Source organism: Schistocerca gregaria, chromosome 2, assembly GCF_023897955.1.
Source record: "Schistocerca gregaria isolate iqSchGreg1 chromosome 2, iqSchGreg1.2, whole genome shotgun sequence".
NCBI lineage: Eukaryota > Metazoa > Arthropoda > Insecta > Orthoptera > Acrididae > Schistocerca > Schistocerca gregaria.
In genome coordinates, this window is record NC_064921.1 from 144373991 (window position 1) to 144392797 (window position 18807).

The 18807-nt window shown below is 39.3% G+C and overlaps 1 protein-coding gene across 3 annotated transcripts in view; it reads right to left on the bottom strand.

Moving 5' to 3' along the window:
• Nucleotides 1-18807, bottom strand: part of LOC126336551 (uncharacterized) — a 118383-nt gene that overhangs the window by 95761 nt on the left and 3815 nt on the right. The window lies entirely within an intron of this gene.

Genomic DNA, 18807 nt, shown 5'->3' on the forward strand with positions numbered 1-18807 from the left:
ACACACTGCAACTGTGTCAACTGGTAAATTCCTCAGGAAAACACAGAATTCACTGAATGGTGTCAGATTTCTTAGAAGCCTTTTCAGTAAACAAATTAGCACTGAACAGCTACAATATAGAAACCTGGAATGAACAACCACGACAAAGAAACTGACAACTTAAGTGAAGACATACATTATCCCTTGAATGGAAAAAAAACAGATTTTTTAAAATATAAAACCTGTCCAACTTAAAAGTGGATGCTCTCCTTTACGGAGAATATGATACTAATTAACAGGAAAAAAATTTAACTTTCCTCGATTGGTACTTTTTTGGGGGGGGCGGGGGGGGGGGGGGGGGGGGGGGGAAGTCTGTGAATTATAAAAAAAATTCAAAAGGAGACAGTAAAAGAACTTTGACAGATGCATCCAAATGGAGGATATCATTGTAATCATAAAGCAATTATCTTTCAAATTAAAATAAAAAACCTAACAAAATATCTAGAACTGTTACAGAGATAAAGAATTTAAAATTTTTTTCTGAAATTCGCATCTTCAAAATGGTGTTAGCGATGTCATCTTTGGAGTCCTGTATCTCAGCGCAGGAATTTTTTAGGATAAAACAAAAGAATACGTGGTTCTCACTTACTTCTGAGTTTTAACATATGCTAAATTGAATAACATCCAAGACTACGAAGGTAACCCCCCCCCCCCCCCCCCCCCCCCCGGAAGAGATATGGATTATGCTTATATGAAAGTTTTCAGAAAAGCAGCTAAGATAACACTGACCTGTCCAAAATTCAAAATATAATACTGGTATCGACAACTGCTGTTGAAGAAAAGTAATGCTAGAAGAGGATGTCCTGTTACACCCATCAGAGTGAAACGGTATGAACTCAAAAAATGGTCTAAAGCAGCATCATGGGCCTGCCCAATACATACTTCCGCATCTGAGTTTTAAATGTCCAAACCATGTGTTCGATCTCGTTATTAGTTTGAGGATGAAACGGGGGCAGCTGTGAGATGACAAGTATCATTAGTCTGACAAAAAAATACAAATTCTCAAGAGACAGGGCCGAAACAGTGGCTACCGCAGATGTCGATGGACAACGTGCCACATATGGAAACTTGGAATATAGGCGTCCACTACAATGACCTAACACTGATTTAGGATGGGCCCAGTAAAATCAACATGCAGACACTGACATGCATGCTGTGGCATTGACCAGAGGGAAAAAGACTCGGATGGGGCAGCCTGTCACTGCACAGTGAGTGCAAGTGGCAATAAGTTGTGTAATGAAGTCAGGCCAATCAAGCTGGCGGGCCAAAGCTTTGGTATGGAAGGTCCCCCAATGACATCATGTTATGACATAAGGAAGTGGGATACACAACCCGGGAGCAGCATCCTCCATAGCTAACAAAAGAACCCTGTCAAACACACACAGACAGTGTTGGAGGGAGGAGTAAGTACACAAGGGATCTGAGGCTTGGCTATGGGGTTTTTCTGGCCAACTGCACCACATAAAAGAGAGGACTCAACTATGTACAGGATATATGCAGCGATATTCGATGTTCTGATGGCAACAGTGATGGGAGAACCATCAACCACATTCTCGTTCTCAATATCTAAACAGAAAAAAAGCAACTTGTCTTGATCGTACGTCAGATTTAGCCCGATCGGAAGGCGAGATACGGCATTGGTGTTCGCATGTTGCTCCATTGGCTGGTAATGGATTTGATAACGATAATGGTAAAAGGAAGAGAGCCCACATGTGCTGCCTTGTCCAGCATGGAAGCGAAAGGGTTAAAAAGTACAACCAACAGCGTGAAATTTCTTGAGGGGGAACACAATCGCTAAACTCTTCTTTTCAATCTGAGAATGCTGCTGCTGAGCAAGAATTAAAGTCTTAGAAGCAAAAGCAATGCGGCATTCAGACCCGTTCACATATTTGTGTGTCAGCACTGCGCCATGACCTTGGCCATAGGCATCTGTGGCCAATAAGAGGTGCTGACAAGGCTCAAAAGTGACCAGACATGGGGCACATTGAAACTTAGATTTAAGCAAAGCAAATGCTCCATGAAATGGTGGGAAATCAGAAAAATGGCAAGTATTTATGCAAAAGCGAGTGTAGGGGCTGAGCAACAGTGGATGCTCCCGATAAAAATGTATGGTAGTACACAACTTCACCTAGAAATGCCTGCAGTTCCTTAATGGAGGTCAGCTGCGGCAAAGCCACAACTGCATCAACACGGTGGTGCAATAGAATGACATCTGTGCAAGAAACCTCACAACCTAGGTACTCAATTGACAGCTGAAAAATTTGAGATTTGGTAAGATTGCACTTGAGACCCACAGACTGGAAAACAGAAAACAACTATCTGAGATTGCTAAGGGGGTCTTTGGTGGAAGAACCCAAAACAATGATATAATCAAGGTTATTGATGCAGGTGGGTACAGAGGCTGTCAGCTGTTCTATAAAATGCTGACAAACTGCAGGTATGCTAATGACTCCAGAAGGCAAGGGGAGCTGGAGGTACACTTCTGACACATCAATCTTGGAAAATTATTTACTGCCTGACAATTTTGTGAGCAACTCGTTAGGGCAGGGTGAAGGGTATGTATCTATCATAGATTGTGCATTAATCGTTACACTGAAGTCACCACAGACACAAAGATTCTCCGTTGGCTTCTTAACAGTGATCAGTGGTGTAGCCCATTCACTCGAAGAAATAGGCTAAATGACATCAAGCAACATGAAACAGTCTAATTCAGCATTGACACAGTCATGCAATGCGACAGACACCTGTTACGCCCGAAAATGAAGGTGGGTAGACTATATCATGGTAATGTGGGTCTGGAAACTGGTAGCACAACTGAGCCCAGGGGAAAAGAGAGTTGAAAACTCAAGAGCAGACGATCTCCAGTTGCTGATACAGAACTTAATCTGGCACTAAATTTACCTCATTGCCAATGGAGGACCCAAAATTGTTAAATGCATCTAATCTGAACAGGTCTGCATTATGGGAATGATCCACAACAAGGAAGTTGAGAGGGCCAATAACAGATTTGCAAGAGACAGGAGCGAAGAACTGACCTAGGATTGGAATCTGCTGTTTATTGTAGCTAAACAACTTCCGTGAAAACTGTGTGAGGGGATGGGAGCCCAAGTCATGTACATTTGGGCATTTATTAAAGTCATAACAGTTCCTGTGTCCATTTGCATTTGTAGTGGTTTATTAAACACACACAAGTCAATAAACAATTTGTATGGGGAAACAATCATTGTAGAGACACAGTTTATGTCCATCGGTACTACTGTGTCTACCACGGGTGAAGAGGAGTTACGCTCTGATACAACTTGGCCTTTCTTTTGACAGTTGTTGCAAATCACTCAATGCTTGGGTATGCAGCACACTCGTGTTGGAGGAGGCAGTACAGGTAAGACGGAAGGGGGACATATAGTTGCTGCCATGCATGTCCTTTTGCTTCCGTCATCGCCGTAAAAGACACTGCCCCATGCAATGCAGAGTTGAAAGTAGCACTGCTGCAACAGCTTCCCCATCATCCTGGCTTAACAGGGGTTGACTGAGAAACTTATGATACCTCCCCCCTCCCACACACACACACACACACACACACACACACACACACACACACACACACACACAGCAACATGATCGCATGCTGTCCGTGACACTTCAAAATGACTGTGCTATATTGAGCACATTTGTAAGTGTCAGATGCTCAGATGGAAGCACTTTCTTGTGAACTTCTCTATTCAGGGTCAGACAAATAATAACATCATGCACCATGTCATTGGCTTAGGATTCATGATGGGTGCTTGTGACAAATGTACAACACTGGCTCAACCCGTGTAATTCTGCAGCCCAGTCTTTGTTAGATTGGTTTGGGCGTTTCTGACAATGGTAAAATTCGACAGGCATCACAGTGACATGCACTCTGTCACAGAAATAGGTTGAAAGAAGCTTGCACATTTCATCAAATGCTAATATGGCTCATTCTTGCAAAGGACAAGGTGGCTCAACAGCTGATACATGTGCAGTAAAAGCCAGTGAAGAAAAAAAGCCCTGCACAGGTTTGCATTGTCCATGCAAAAAACCTGGAAATGTTTACGTAACCATGCCTTGTAGGAGTCTCATCTTCAGCTGATTCATCATATGCTGGAAAGGGTGGCAGCTGCACTGATGGGAGAGTAACCTGTCACAAACACGTAGAAGCCACTTGATTTACACACGTAGAAGCCCCTTGATTTACAGTAGTGTCGATGGCCCTCTGTTGTTCCTGAAAGCTTGCTGCTGGGCAATGATGCATTGGAGTATTTCTTCCATTGAGGCATTTGTCGGGTGAATTACCACTGACACTAAAACATGGACAAAACATTGCCCTCGCTTGTCGCCAAGTTTACTATAGCAAGAACTAACAATATTTATGTAATGTAAAACTTTATAGAGAAACGGATAAGATGCTGTGGAAGTACAGGTTGTGCGTAGCACTGAACACACTGGACGGCAGTAATAAAATCATTTGCAGTCACATAAATAATACTGTTTCTCTGGTGGATCGCCAGAGTGTACCAGGAGGCCGACCCACATGACCGTAGCAGGGGGCCGACCCACGTGGCCATACCAGGGGGCCGACCCAGGTGGCCTGTATAAGCGGGCCTGTGAACCATACGGATCCACAATCTCTGAAACTGTGAATGTCATGAGTGAAGGTTACTGCTGGGCAACTATACGAAAATCAGTGCCTCTGGTGCTGGAGGGGAAATGGTACATCATTTCTAATTATTAAGGATAGTAAATGCCCTAAATTCGGGTTTGAGATATACAGTAATTAGCCTTCAAATAAGCTGTGAAGAATTCTTTGCTTTTGTTATATATTTCCACCTTCTGTTGCGCATAAAGATACCTCTTACACCATTTGTAGGCAACTCCTTGGATACCATAACAATATAATGTCAGTGGTAATTCACCCGACAAATTCCTCAATGGAAGAAATACTCCAATGTATCATTGGAGTATTTCTTCCATTGAGGCCGTAGCATTGGAGTATTTCTTCGATTGAGGACTTTGTCGGGTGAATTACCACTGACACTAAAACATGGACAAAACATAGCCCACATTTGACACCAAGTTTACTATAGCAATAATAAACAATATTTATGGAACATAATACTTTATACAGAAACAGATAAGATACAATGAAGTACAGGTTGTGCGTAGCTCTGAACACACAGACTGGAGAACAGTAATACGGTTATAGAATAGGCCGAGCACTCGTTTACAGTCGCGTACCAGGGGGCCGACCCATGTGGCCTCTATAAGCAGGCCTGTGAATTTTACGGACACACAATCTCTGAAACCGTGCATGTCATGAGTGAAGATACTTCAAATAATAAGATAAAAAACAGGAATGATAGACAATACTTTACATATCTGGCAGTTCAGTCTTTTCATTTAACAACCGACTGTACAATTTTAAAATGGCATTAATATGTGGTTATATTTTCTGAAGCAGATTTATAGGTTCCCATGTGCCTCTCTGTTTTCTAATAAGGCTCGCAGAGATTTTTGTAGAAGCCCAAATTTTATGTTTGAATTATTTCATTAACGAGCATGCTTACTGGATGTCTGAAGGGTCTGAAGTTTCAAATTAAACAAAAAAAAAATTGGTTTTCATAGTTACGCAGCCACATTTCAGTACTAAAATTTCCTGAACCACAAAATTTATAAAGAACACATGATTTCCTTTATTAAATAGAGAAACAGGTTGATCCTAAAACAAACACTTATTAGTCAGGCTGGATTTTCCAAACCTTAAACTTCGAGTATTTCCTTAAATAAAATGTTTCTATACAAAATAATTTATCTACTGCCATTGTATACAAGTCAATTATAGTATGAATAATAATATTTAAAAACCACAGAATGCAAAGGACTTTGATATTGCATAGAAATGTGGTATGTATTTGTCTGTAAAACTAAGAAGGAACACAACAACCATGTTAGGAGTGATACTATTGCAATTGAAGCCATTTCACCCATCTATGTTTCAGGTGAAAGTGTATTCTTTTTCATTGTTGGAATTGGCATCCTAACTGCTCCTCTCTGCCATCTCTCTGTGGGGATGAACAACTAAATCCTGACTACAAGTGGCGCTGGGAAGGCTCTGCCAATGCTCTTGCAAATCACAATGTGTCATGAGATCTCATGCCTTGGTGGCATATAGAATTTGCAATTTACATTCCCTGGCTACTGGATATCTCCTTAATAGCTTCCCATATTTTGGTGGAATTGGTGGTGCATTTGAATGACACCAGGAACAATAACCATGATCTTCTTTTGCTTTCCTTAACAACACATCTGGTTTTTGTGCTCACTACCATGAAGTCTGCAATGTTCCCTACAGTTGATTGGCATTTGGACCATAGCAGTGCCACACACCTACCACTGATCGCTGAAGGGCACCTGCCACTCTATCAAAGTAAATGTGCTCTTTGTACGATTAATGAACATTATGGAATAGATACATCAATGGCATTTCTGTATGTCGCTACAAGGTTGAAATACAGTCTCTGGTTATGCCTGCTGAGCATCCAATTCCATACCCATCTTTTGGTCACTGCTAAATCTATCACATGTTCAGTTAAGCAAGTGGTCACTGTAATGTAGAATGCCGACCACTTCTCACTAAGCAGTATGAGAACATGTCAAGAGACCAATGATAGAGAATGACACCTTAGCAATGCTGAGGTACATATTCTGCACTATGAGCAGCAGACATAACACATTTTTTATAAGATTCTCAACAGCTCTACACTCATGTTTGGTGGTTATTAAGCTCCATTTGCATTATGTTTATTGACACAAGAGAAATGTTAATGGGAACTGAGCAATTAGGTTGTAAAGTGTCTCATTGCCTAAATCTCCATTAGAGGATAAATAAAGGGGATACATCACTGCAATATCTAATACAGTCACTGTAATACTGTGCTACAGGGGAAGGTTGCAAATTGTTATCCTTTGTTGAAAAACATGCTCACTCCTGGCTCCCTGCTCATTGAGGTTGTCCTTTTTGTAGAACCCAAAACTGCTCAGTACTGACAGTGAAAAACCTTTAAAATAGGTCTCTTCTAGGTGTTTTCACAGGAGTTTCTTCTGTGATGAGTCTCTGTTTTTCCACTTGTGTTCTACTACAGTCTCCCTCAATTTGTGCCCTCTAGATTTTTGCCACTAACATCAGCTTTTTTTTAATTGTGCAAGTGAGAACTCTACCTATAACCTATCGTTCATTCCAGTAACCCCTCTGGCTCAATCATTGCTAGTCCCAGTCCTCTACCTGTCTACCCCTTCCTCGCTCCCTCTCCAGTATTATAAGTATCTTCTATCCGACCACAGCATCTACATAGTCCTTTCCCCTTGTGCTATGTGCTTTCTGCATCTCAGTGCCTCCTCTATGTGGTGAGAAGTAATCTACTGTTTACATTGTTGCTATTTACTTTCTACTTATCTTGCAAATTTGGCAGGTGTGTTTAATCTATCACTGTTTGTTGTCATAAAACAGAAAACAGCAGTAGCGATTTCATGTTATTCATGCAAAAGATGCCAAAACTGGGAACAACAAATACTCAGCCTATGGATGTAAGACATACATCTACATCTACATTTATACTCCGCAAGCCACCCAACGGTGTGTGGCGGAGGGCACTTTATGTGTCACTGTCATTGTCTCCCTTGCCTATTCCACTCATGTATGGTTCGGGGAAAGAACGACTGCTGGAAACCCTCCGTGCACGCTCAAATCTCTCTGATTTTACATTTGTGATCTCCTTGGGAGGTATAAGTAGGGGGAAGCAATGTATTCAATACCTCATCCAGAAACACACCCTCTCGAAACCTGGACAGAAAGCTACACCGTGATGCAGAGCACCTCTCTTGCAGATTCTGCCACTTGAGTTTGCTAAACATCTCCGTAACGCTATCACGCTTACCAAATAACCCTGTGACAAAATGCACCGCTCTTCTTTGGATGTCTCTATCTCCTCCATCAACCTGATCTGGTATGGATCCCACACTGATGAGCAATACTCAAGTATAGGTCGAACGAGTGTTTTGTAAGCCACCTCCTTTGTTGATGGACTACATTTTCTAAGGACTCTCCCAATGACTCAACCTGGCACCCGCCTTACCAACAATTAATTTTATATGATCATTCCACTTCAAATCATTACTTTAATGTCTGTAGACGTCTCTCCATAGAGAACAACATGCTGTGTTCTGTTTGCTAAAAACTCTTCAATCCAGCCACACAGCTGGTCTGATATCCCGTAGACTCTTACTTTGTTTATCAGGCGACAGTGCGGAACTGTATCGAACGCATTCCGGAAGTCAAGGAAAATAGCAGCTACCTGGGAGCCTGTATCTAATATTTTCTGGGTCTCATGAACAAATAAAGTGAGTTGGGTCTCACACGATTGCTGTTTCCGGAATCCATGTTGATTCCTACAGACTAGATTCTGGGTTTCCAGAAACGGCATGATACCCGAGCAAAAAACATGTTCTAAAATTCTACAACAGATTGACATCACAGATATAGGTCTATAGTTTTGTGCATCTGCTCGACGACCCTTCTTGAAGACTGGGAGTACCTGTGCTCTTTTCCAATCATTTGGAAACTTCCGTTCCTCTAGAGACTTGCAGTACACGGCTGTTAGAAGGGGGGGAAGTTCTTTCGCGTACTCTGTGTAGAACTGAATTGTGGACTTTCCTCTGTTGAGTCATTCCAATTGCTTTTCTATTCCTTTCACACTTATTTCGATGTCAGTCATTTTTTCGTTTGTGCGAGGATTTAGAGAAGGAACTGCTGTGCGGTCTTCCTCTGTAAAACAGCTTTGGGAAAAGGTGTTTAGTATTTCAGCTTTACGCATGTCATCCTCTGTTTCAATGCCATCATCATCCCAGTGTCTTGCTGCCATATCCCTAAGGGGCCCCATTACGCGCCTGACGTTGGAGCTCCCAACTACCAGTAAGCCCACCATCTGCGACCCCCCGGATCTTGCACACTGAGGGGCAACCTCTGGAACAGGACAAGCATCCATGTCCGGTCGAAGATCAGTATCAGCAGCAGACAGAGCCTGAAACCGGTTTGTTAGACAAACTGGAGAGGCCTTCCGTTCAGCCCTCCGGAATGTCTTTTGCCCCCTGCCGCACCTCGAGATGACCTCCCACTCTACCACGGATGAGGGGTCAGCCTCAATGCTGGCAGTATCCTGGGCAGCCACAGCCGTAGTCCGATTTGGGGATGCATGGGACGAGCTGACCGTTCCCAACAAACCTCCATCTGAACCCCGACAGTGATGCCCACTGGCAACAGCCTCAAGCTGTGTGACCGAAGCCAATAGTGCCTGAAGCTGGGAGCAAAGGGATGCCAACTCAGCCTGCATACAAACACAGCAGGTGCAATCCCTATCCACTCTAAAAACTGTTGTGCAAAGAATGTCTGAACTACTCTACATAGAGCACAATTTCACACCAAATTTAAATGGTTATTAAAATACAAGATTGCCTAGTAAATGCAGTAATGCTTCTACTTGCGCACTGCTGACACACTGCTTGGCGGCAGAAGGAGACTACGTGATTTTACACTATTCAGGTAGTAAAACATGATGTTACAACTCTCAAATACTATAATATGCCCAAAATTTATGAATTAAACAATGCAAGTACCCAAAAACACACAAAGAAATTAAGAATTAAACTATGTAACAAATAAGTGAGCTAAGAGTATACGACTTGCTGCTGGCAGCTTCTTATCCAATGGCGGCAGAAGCACATGTAAGATATTTTTAACTTTTCACATGTTCTACAACACACAATTTTTGTAATACTGTAATTAAAATGCCAAAGTGACTAAAACTGCTATAACAGATTTTGTGAATAAATATTTTTAAAGGTCAAAGGCAAGGACAACATCTTTTGAAACATAAAGTTGTTTAGAGAACTTACACACTGGTGGCATTATAGCATTGAAGGTGTGCAGAAATCAGATACTATGTAACACTTACTCATGCTATTAGGTGTTACATTAATGGGAACTGTCTGATTAGATTGGAATAGGTACAAGAAGAGCAACAAGAAGAAGAATTGGTTCTATAAAAATGGAGTAGGAGGAGTTGATCAAGAATAAATCTTTTACGAATCTCCTCCATTTTCCACAGAAAAGACATGGTTAGGAGGACTGAATATGAACACACAACTCTTGAATATGATCCAGATATATGGATGTAAATTCTATTACTATTGAATGATCAACAATTAGTAGTGAATACATTACAATACTACCCCACAAATATAAGAAAATGGATTAATGGATGTTGTACATCAAAATTTAACCCTGAGAAAGCATTGTGCAAAATGGTAGTCACAGTTTTTGAATGCTGACTAAACCCAAATGTGAAAATGAATTTTTTAGAAACATCTGGATCATTATAAAAATTTAGATAAACCAATGACTCCAGGTCAACCTTCTGGCAAAAGAAGTTAATATTCCAATCTGGCCAGTTTCATGTGCTGAATTCTGGAAGAAAGGTTAGGTTTAACATTCCATTGACATCGAGGTCATTAGAGACAGAGCACAAGCTTGGATTGTGTCACAAATGGAGAAGGAAATCGGCTGTGCCCGTTTAAAGGAACTATCCTGGCATTTGCCTGAAGTGATTTCCCTAAATCTAGTTCGCCGGATGTGGGTTTGAACCGTCAGCCTCTCAAATAAGAGCTCTGTTTGCTATTCACTGTGCCACCTCACTCAGTCTGAATTCTGGGATAGAACCCTCAAAGAAACTAAAATCCATTTTCTGCTTCGTCTGAATTTGAGCTCCATCTCCAAAAGACCCAGTTATCCACAGATGTTAAACCTTGATCTTCCTTCCTTTCTTTATGAAAATAGTCCTTGTTGAGAGAAATAGTGAAAGGCCTGAATCTAGATGGTCAAAGTTTTGAATGACTACTTCCCCCTTATAAAATCCCATGTCGTTGTTCGGTTTAGATTTCTGAAACAGCGAAATACCCCATAATAATGTTCACTCACAGAAGATGAGAGAAAAGAAAATTATGAAACTGCATACCTATCCCACAAACTACCCTCAAACAAAAAAAATCGTCACTATTGCATGTGATAATATGAACACATTTCTCAGACACTAATTCCTCTAATACCCATTACAATAGCTTCACTAAATGATACTCTGAACATTAAACAAAGCTTTGATATAGCTAAACAAAAATAAAAAAATATCACTACCATTTACTGTGTCTTTTGAATGGTCACTTGCATAGATGTCCATGAGACACATGCCCCTCCTGGAAGCTGCAGTACAGACTTTTCATTCATTACATAATTTTCATGTCTTCTAGATATTATTGCCTGTTATTTTACTAAGCTGCAGACCTACATCAACATACATCCTCCCCATGCAACTGTATGGTGCGTGGCAGTTGGTACCCTATACCACTACTAATCATTTCCTTTCCTGTTCCACTCTTTGTGGTCCTTATGTGAAATGTAGGTTGGCGACAGTAAAATCACTTTGCAGTCAGCTGTTTCTTTAAATTTTCTCAATAATGTTCCTTGAAAAGAACATCATCTTCCCTCCATGGATTCCCGTTTGAATTCCTAAAGCACCTCCATAGTAGCTTGTTGACTGATTTAAAGATTTAGGATTGCAAGCTCCAATGTGGAACATGGTAGCTTTTAGCAAACACTTCATAACCTGGGTTTGTTTGGTTATCATGGTGTTCTGGGGAAATTATATCAATTTCATGTCATTATTGTGATTCTGTTGCTGTCTTGCAGTCATGTCAAAGTTTTCTAGGTCATTTCCTTGTACAGCCTTTATCAAGGTACATAAAGGTGAAGATCAAACACCCAACACTGTGTAAACATCACCGCAGTATACATTCCAGACATAGGTCATAAGTCCTATAAGGTCTCATCCTTCCCCTGCTGCACAACTTAATTATGCAGTTTATCGTTCATCTGTTGTCACAGTAGACCCATCAAGGCTTACTGAAACTGCCTTCAAAAGGTGTATTCATCTATACTACATTTATTAGCTGGAATGCATCAGCCTAATGAAAGAAATACCAATTTCTGAGCTAAAAGAGAGCAAATAAACATTCTCTCTGCAGACTAGCACCTTTTCAAACAATGTGGAGTGCAAAACAGCATAACACACAGTCATAAGATTCAAAATTCTGCAGTCCACTTTCCATGGCTACTCAGAAAATCTTCTACCTGGGGAACAGGGACCATCTTGATTCAGTCCTACGTTATTAAAAATCTGTTGTACCAATAAATTTCCTGGCTGTTTTGGAAGGCTTCCCATAATCAATTCATAAAACACTGGCTCTGGGTTACACTTTACGCGATCTACACCACATAATTAGCTCACAGCCTTGAAAGCACATTTTGTTCAACTTTTATTGTGTGGTTCACTGAATCAACATTTCTACTGCCAATCAACAATAAAAAATTGAGGGATGAAAATAATGCAATAAGTCAGTCAACATGACCAGGTGTGAAGTTTTGAAAATAAATAGTGTTACAGATGGCATCAATGTCGAATAAACATTTTAATTTTTATATTCTGTCTCTCTATTTTGAGAGCTATTAATTGGGACATCTTTTACTGGTTATTTTTTGTTGGTATTTGATAATATTTTTCCTCTGTCAACCTGATATTATTTCCCAAATTTGATTTTTTTTAAATTTTCAGTGTCAACATAACATTATTAGTAAATACATTGCAATGAATTTTGAGAATACTTTCTAGCTTTATTTCCTATCCCCCCCCTCCGTGAACCATGGACCTAGTGGGGAGGCTTGCGTGCCTCAGTGATACAGATAGCCATACCATAGGTGCAACCACAACGGAGGGGTACCTGTTGTGAAGCCAGACAAACATGTGGTTCCTGAAGAAGGGCAGCAGCCTTTTCAGCAGTTGCAGGAGCAACAGTCAGGATCATTGACTGATCTGGCCATGTAACACTAACCAAAACAGCCTTGCCGTGCTGGTACTGCAAACGGCTGAAAGCAAGGGGAAACTACAGCCCAAGGGCATGCAGCTTTACTGTATGGTTAAATGACGATGGCATCCTCTTGGGTTAAATATTACGGAGGTAAAATAGTCCCTCATTTGGATCTCCGGGTGGGGACTACTCAGGAGGACATTGTTCTTAGGAGAAAGAAAACTAGCGTCCTATGGATCAGAGCGTGGAATGTCAGATCCCTTAAATGGACAGGTAGGTTAGAAAATTTAAAAAGGTAAATGGGTAGGTTAAAGTTAGATATAGTGGGAATTTGTGAAGTTCAGTGGCAGTAGGAACAAGACTTCTGGTCAGGTGCATAGAGGGTTATAAATACAAAATCAAATAGGGGTAATGCAGGAGTAGGTTTAATAATGAATAGGAAAATAGGAATGCGAGTAAGCTAGTACAAACAGCCTAGTGAACGCATTACGTGGCCAAGATAGATATGAAGCCCATGCTTACCACAGCAGTACAAGTTTATATGCCAACTAGCTCCGCAGATGACAAAGAGATTGATTACATGTGTCATGAGATAAAAGAAATTATTCAGACAATGAAGAGAGATGAAAATTTAACATTCATGGGTGACTGGAATTCGATAGTAGGAAAAGGAAGAGAAGGAAACATAGTAGGTGAACATGGATTGGGGTTAACGAATGAAAGAGGAAGCCACCTGGTAGAATTTTGTACAGAGCATAACTTAATCATAGCTAACACTTGGTTCAAGAATCATAAAAGAAGGATGTATACATGAAAGAAGCCTGGAGATACTAAAAGATATCAGATAGATTACATAATGGTTAAGGCAGAGATTCAGGAACCAGATTTAAATTGCAAGACATTTCCAGGGGCAGATGTGGACTCTGGCCACAATCTATTGGTTATGAACTGTAGATTAAAACAGAAGAAACTGCAAAAAGGTGGGAATTTGAGGATATGGGACCTGGATAAACAAAAAGAACCACCAGTTGTAGAGAGTTTCAGGGAGCGCATCACGGAACAATTGACAAGAATGGGGGAAAGAAATACAGCAGAAGAAGAACGGAACAGAGAGATGAAATAGTGAAGGCAGTAGAGGATCATGTACGTAAAAATACAAAGGCTAATAGAAATCCTTGGATAGCAGAAGAGACATTGAATTTAATTGATGAAAGGAGAAAACATAAAAATGCAGTAAGTGAAGCAGGCAAAAAGGAATACAAATGTCTCAAAAATGAGATCGATAGGAAGTGCAAAATGGCTAAGTAGGGATGGCTAGAGGACAAATGTAAGGATGTAGAGGTGCATATCACTAGGGATAACATAGATACTGCCTACAGGGAAATTAAAGACACCTTTGGAGAAAAGAGAACCACTTGCATGAATATCGAGAGCTCAGATGGAAACCCAGTTCTAAGCAAAAAAGGGAAAGCCGAAAGGTAATTTTGTAATATTTTGTAATGTATTTGCATGAAACCTGTAATTACATGCATAGCAATTGGTAGTACAATACAACAGTATACAATCTAATTTTACTTTATAATAGGAACTTAAGACTGTAGTCCAAATTATTTTACATAATAATACTTTAGATTTTAGTTTCTACAGTAGGCTATAGATGCACTCCTCAATGAGCCACAATTTTAGATGTTTTTTGACTGTCTCTCCAGTTATTACCTTCAGTTCATTTGGCAGTGCATTGAAGTATTTTGCTCCATTAATATATGGACTGTTTGCAGTTTTTTCAGTCTTCTGTGTATCATATGGTAATTTTGTACTTGTCTAGTATTGTGATCATGAATTTCTGGATTAACAGGTATATTTCTTATCTTCTACAGTTAATACTATTGTTTCAAGCATATACATTGAATAGATAGTCAGAATTTTAAATTCTATAAACAATTCCTCACATGATGTTCTAGCATATTTTTTGCCTAATATTCTCAAGGCTCTTTTCTGGAGTTTAAATACGCTGTCTATATGAGTTTTGGAAGCCCCGCCCCACAGTACAAGACCCTATGCTATAAATGGATGTATTAAACCAAAATGCATCATCCTCATTGTTTAGGTATTGACATATGGAGCTATTCTTATTAAAACATACAGGCTAGATGATAGTATTGCACATCGTCAATTTGCTGTGTCCATAGTAGTTTTGCTATCTATGCATATACCTAAAAATTTGCACTCGCTGCAGATTTTCCCTACGATATTACTATCTTGAGAATCAATACAAGTTTACAAATCACTAACATTGAAGTGGATTATATTTGTTTTTTGTAAGTTGACTTTTAGACTGTCATTTACAAACTTTTCCTTTGCAAAAATCTACAATTTTTTTTACCTCTATGCTGAGATTGAGAATATCAGTTCCACAGCAAAGGCCTGAAGTGTTATTTGCATACACTGTAATGAAGGTATCGCTATTTACTATCTTTGGGAAGTCATTGACATAACATTTAAAAAGGAAGGGACCAATTATCAATCCCTGAGACACACGAAATTAATATTCCTGACCCTTGATGTATATGTTTCTCCACTATTGTGTGAGATTGAGGTACACTGTCTCCTGTTTTTTAAACATGATGTGATGAGCTGCAATAATTTTCCACTTAATCCATCTCTGGCCAGTTTTGACAGATGTACCTTATGATCAACCCTATCAAAAGCCTTTGATAGGTCTAGGAAAACTCCAGCTACTTGCATGCCTTCATCAATTTTGTGAAGAGCTTTCACCATAAATTAAAGTGTTTGCAGTCATGGTGCTACGACCACTTCTGAAACCATGCTGAAAATCTCCCAGGATGTTCTGCTTATTATAACGCTCTTACATATATTTCAGAATTATTTTTTCAATTAACTTGCTAAAACCAGAAGTTAAGGCGAGTGGTCTGTAATTTTCTACAAGCTGTTATCACCTTTTTTGTAGAGAGGTTTAACAATGGCTAATTTTAGTATGTCAGGGAACACTCCTTTTAAGACACTATTTATTAGATGCACCAAAGGATATGCTAGATTGTTTTCACATTGTTTAAGTAAAAATGGAGAAATTTCATCCTACCCACCGGACTTTTTGTTTTTACATTCTCTAATGAGCTGCAAAATATCCTTGATTTCGAGTTCATGGAGTTGATTAGTTTCAGAATTGTCCTCAGCAAGACTTCCAACAGGTACTTTATCTGTGGTACAAAAGTCAGATTCTATGATATCTATGAAATACTCATTAAAAATGTTACTGATCTCATGAGGATTGGTGACATCAATATTGTTATTAGATATCTTTATGTTGATATTACCTTTTAGTTTTGTTTTACTGTATCTTATTCCATTTACTATTGATCAGCAGGTCTTGGAGATACAGTCTGAATTTTGTATTTTCGAGTTAATTTTTTCAGCCTTCAATCTTTTGACCTGCTTGCGAAACTGGTACTTGTATTGTTTGCATTTATCCCTGTGCTCATTGTTTTTGGTCTCTCTTTGTATCATATACATTTCTTCCATTTGTTTCTTTCAGTTCTTTGGTAGAATTATCGAATTCCACAGGCCTTGACTGTCTTGCCTTATTCTTATTAATATTTATCTTTCTAATGAGAATAGTATTATTTAGAAGATAAGATAATGTATCTAGAAAGGCATCCCATTTATTATTCACTCCTTCGGCTTGAAATACTAGATGCCAAGATTCATGACCAAGGCTCTCTCTCAGTTTGGCAATGTTGATAACAGAGAGATTCCTTTCGTATTCATAAATTTTCTTTGGTTACAAGAATCTTCCTTTAGCACTAATAGTTGGCCTAGATGGTCAGAGATGTGACCATTTACAACAGCTCACAATGAGTAATAACATGGTCTATAGAGCTTTTACTAGTTGGAGTGATTCTAGTGGGTATGTATCCCAACAGATATTTTTGCGCCATAAGAATAGATACAGTCTTTGAAGCATTTGCTTTCTTGGGAATCTTGTAATGTGTTATCATTAATATCCCATAATAATATAACATTTATATGCTCTTGCTTGGACATTAATTTACATAATACTGTATCAAGGGAATTAAGAAATAATTCAAAATTTCCATTTGGTGATCTATACAATGCTAAGATAAAGTATACAACAGACAAGAATTTTAACTTAATTGCTACAATTTTACAGTGAAAATCAGTGGAATACTCTTTTACCCAAGTGATATTTTCATAAGATTCTACTAGGTTATTTCTTCTCAGGTAGATAGCCACTCCTCCACCTTTATGGTTAGAACGACAGTAAAAATCAGTTAATGAATAATTTTGGATTTTAAACAGGTATATGTTATCTGCAGATTTTTGGTGTTCACTGACAACTAGTATGTGGGGTGTAATATGTGAAAGATAGTGGTTGAAAACATCAATCTTATTGCGTAATTCCACTACATTATAATGAAGGAAAGAAATACTGCTTTCTTCAGGCACATTTTGTGCATGATCATCCCCTCTTCTGCTTTTTAGTTTCCCTTATTATTTATAATGTTTCAAATATCAGTAGCCGTCTTAGTGAAGATCTTGAAGCCCAACCTGTTTAAGTGACTACCATCTTTCTCCAGACATTTGTTGCTTGAAAAACTTATTTGGATCGATAAATATTACTCCTAGATTATTACAGATCTCACGAATATTACAATTTATCCTCTCTATATAAGTGTCACTCACAGACCTTCTGTAGATTATTCCGCTGACTACAATTCTTGAAGACCTGTATAAGTTTCTAACTGATCAGATTAAGTTTCTAGTTTCACTGACAATTTCTTCCTCGGTGGTGCTGCACAAGAATGTAAAGACCTTTGTAGATTCTTGTGGCTTCAAGTAGTTAATCACCTATAATGAGAAAGTCTTCTTGGTTTTCCTTTTCAGTACTGTGACAACTAATTGGTTTTTTTCTGTATGTGATGTTGTTCCAGTGATATTTGTTTCTTGAATATGTGTTTTCACTTTGCACTTCTTCACGAACAATGGATATTAAAGGTTCAGAAAAATGAGTATTGTCACTTCACGAGTATTCACTGTTAAGATTGTTTACAACACCTTTCCTGCTTTTGGTAGAAGACTTTACAGTTTCAGTGTGACCATCACAAACCGTGGTGCTTAATGATTCAGTATATGGGATATCATCACTTTGCAAGTTTCCATCATTAAGTTTGCTTACCACACTGTTTCTGCATTGGGAAGAGGTTTCACTTTCATCTTCCACACAATAACGCAGCTAGAAGATTCTGTCAACTGGGTGGAAGGAGTATATAGAGGGTCTATACAAGGGCTATGTGCTTAAGGACAATAATATGGAAATGGAAAAGAATGTAGATGAAGATGAAATAGCAGATATGATACTGCCCGAGATTGACAGAGCACAGACAGACCTAAGTTGAAACAAGGCCCTGGGAGTAGACAACATTCCATTAGAACTAATGACAGCCTTGGGAGAGCCAGGCCTAACAAAACTCAACCATCTAGTGAGTAAGATGTATGAGACAGGTGAAATACCCTCAGATTTCAAGAAGAATACAATAATTCCAATCCCAAAGGAAGCAGGTGTGAAAATTACCAAACTATCAGTTTAATAAGCAACAGGTGCAAAATACTAACACGAATTCTTTAGAGACGAATGGAAAAACTTGTAGAAGCCAACCTCGGGGAAGATAAGTTTGGATTCCATATACTAGCATTTGTAGACTTAAGAGAAAGCTTTTGACAGTGTTGACTGGAAAACTCTCT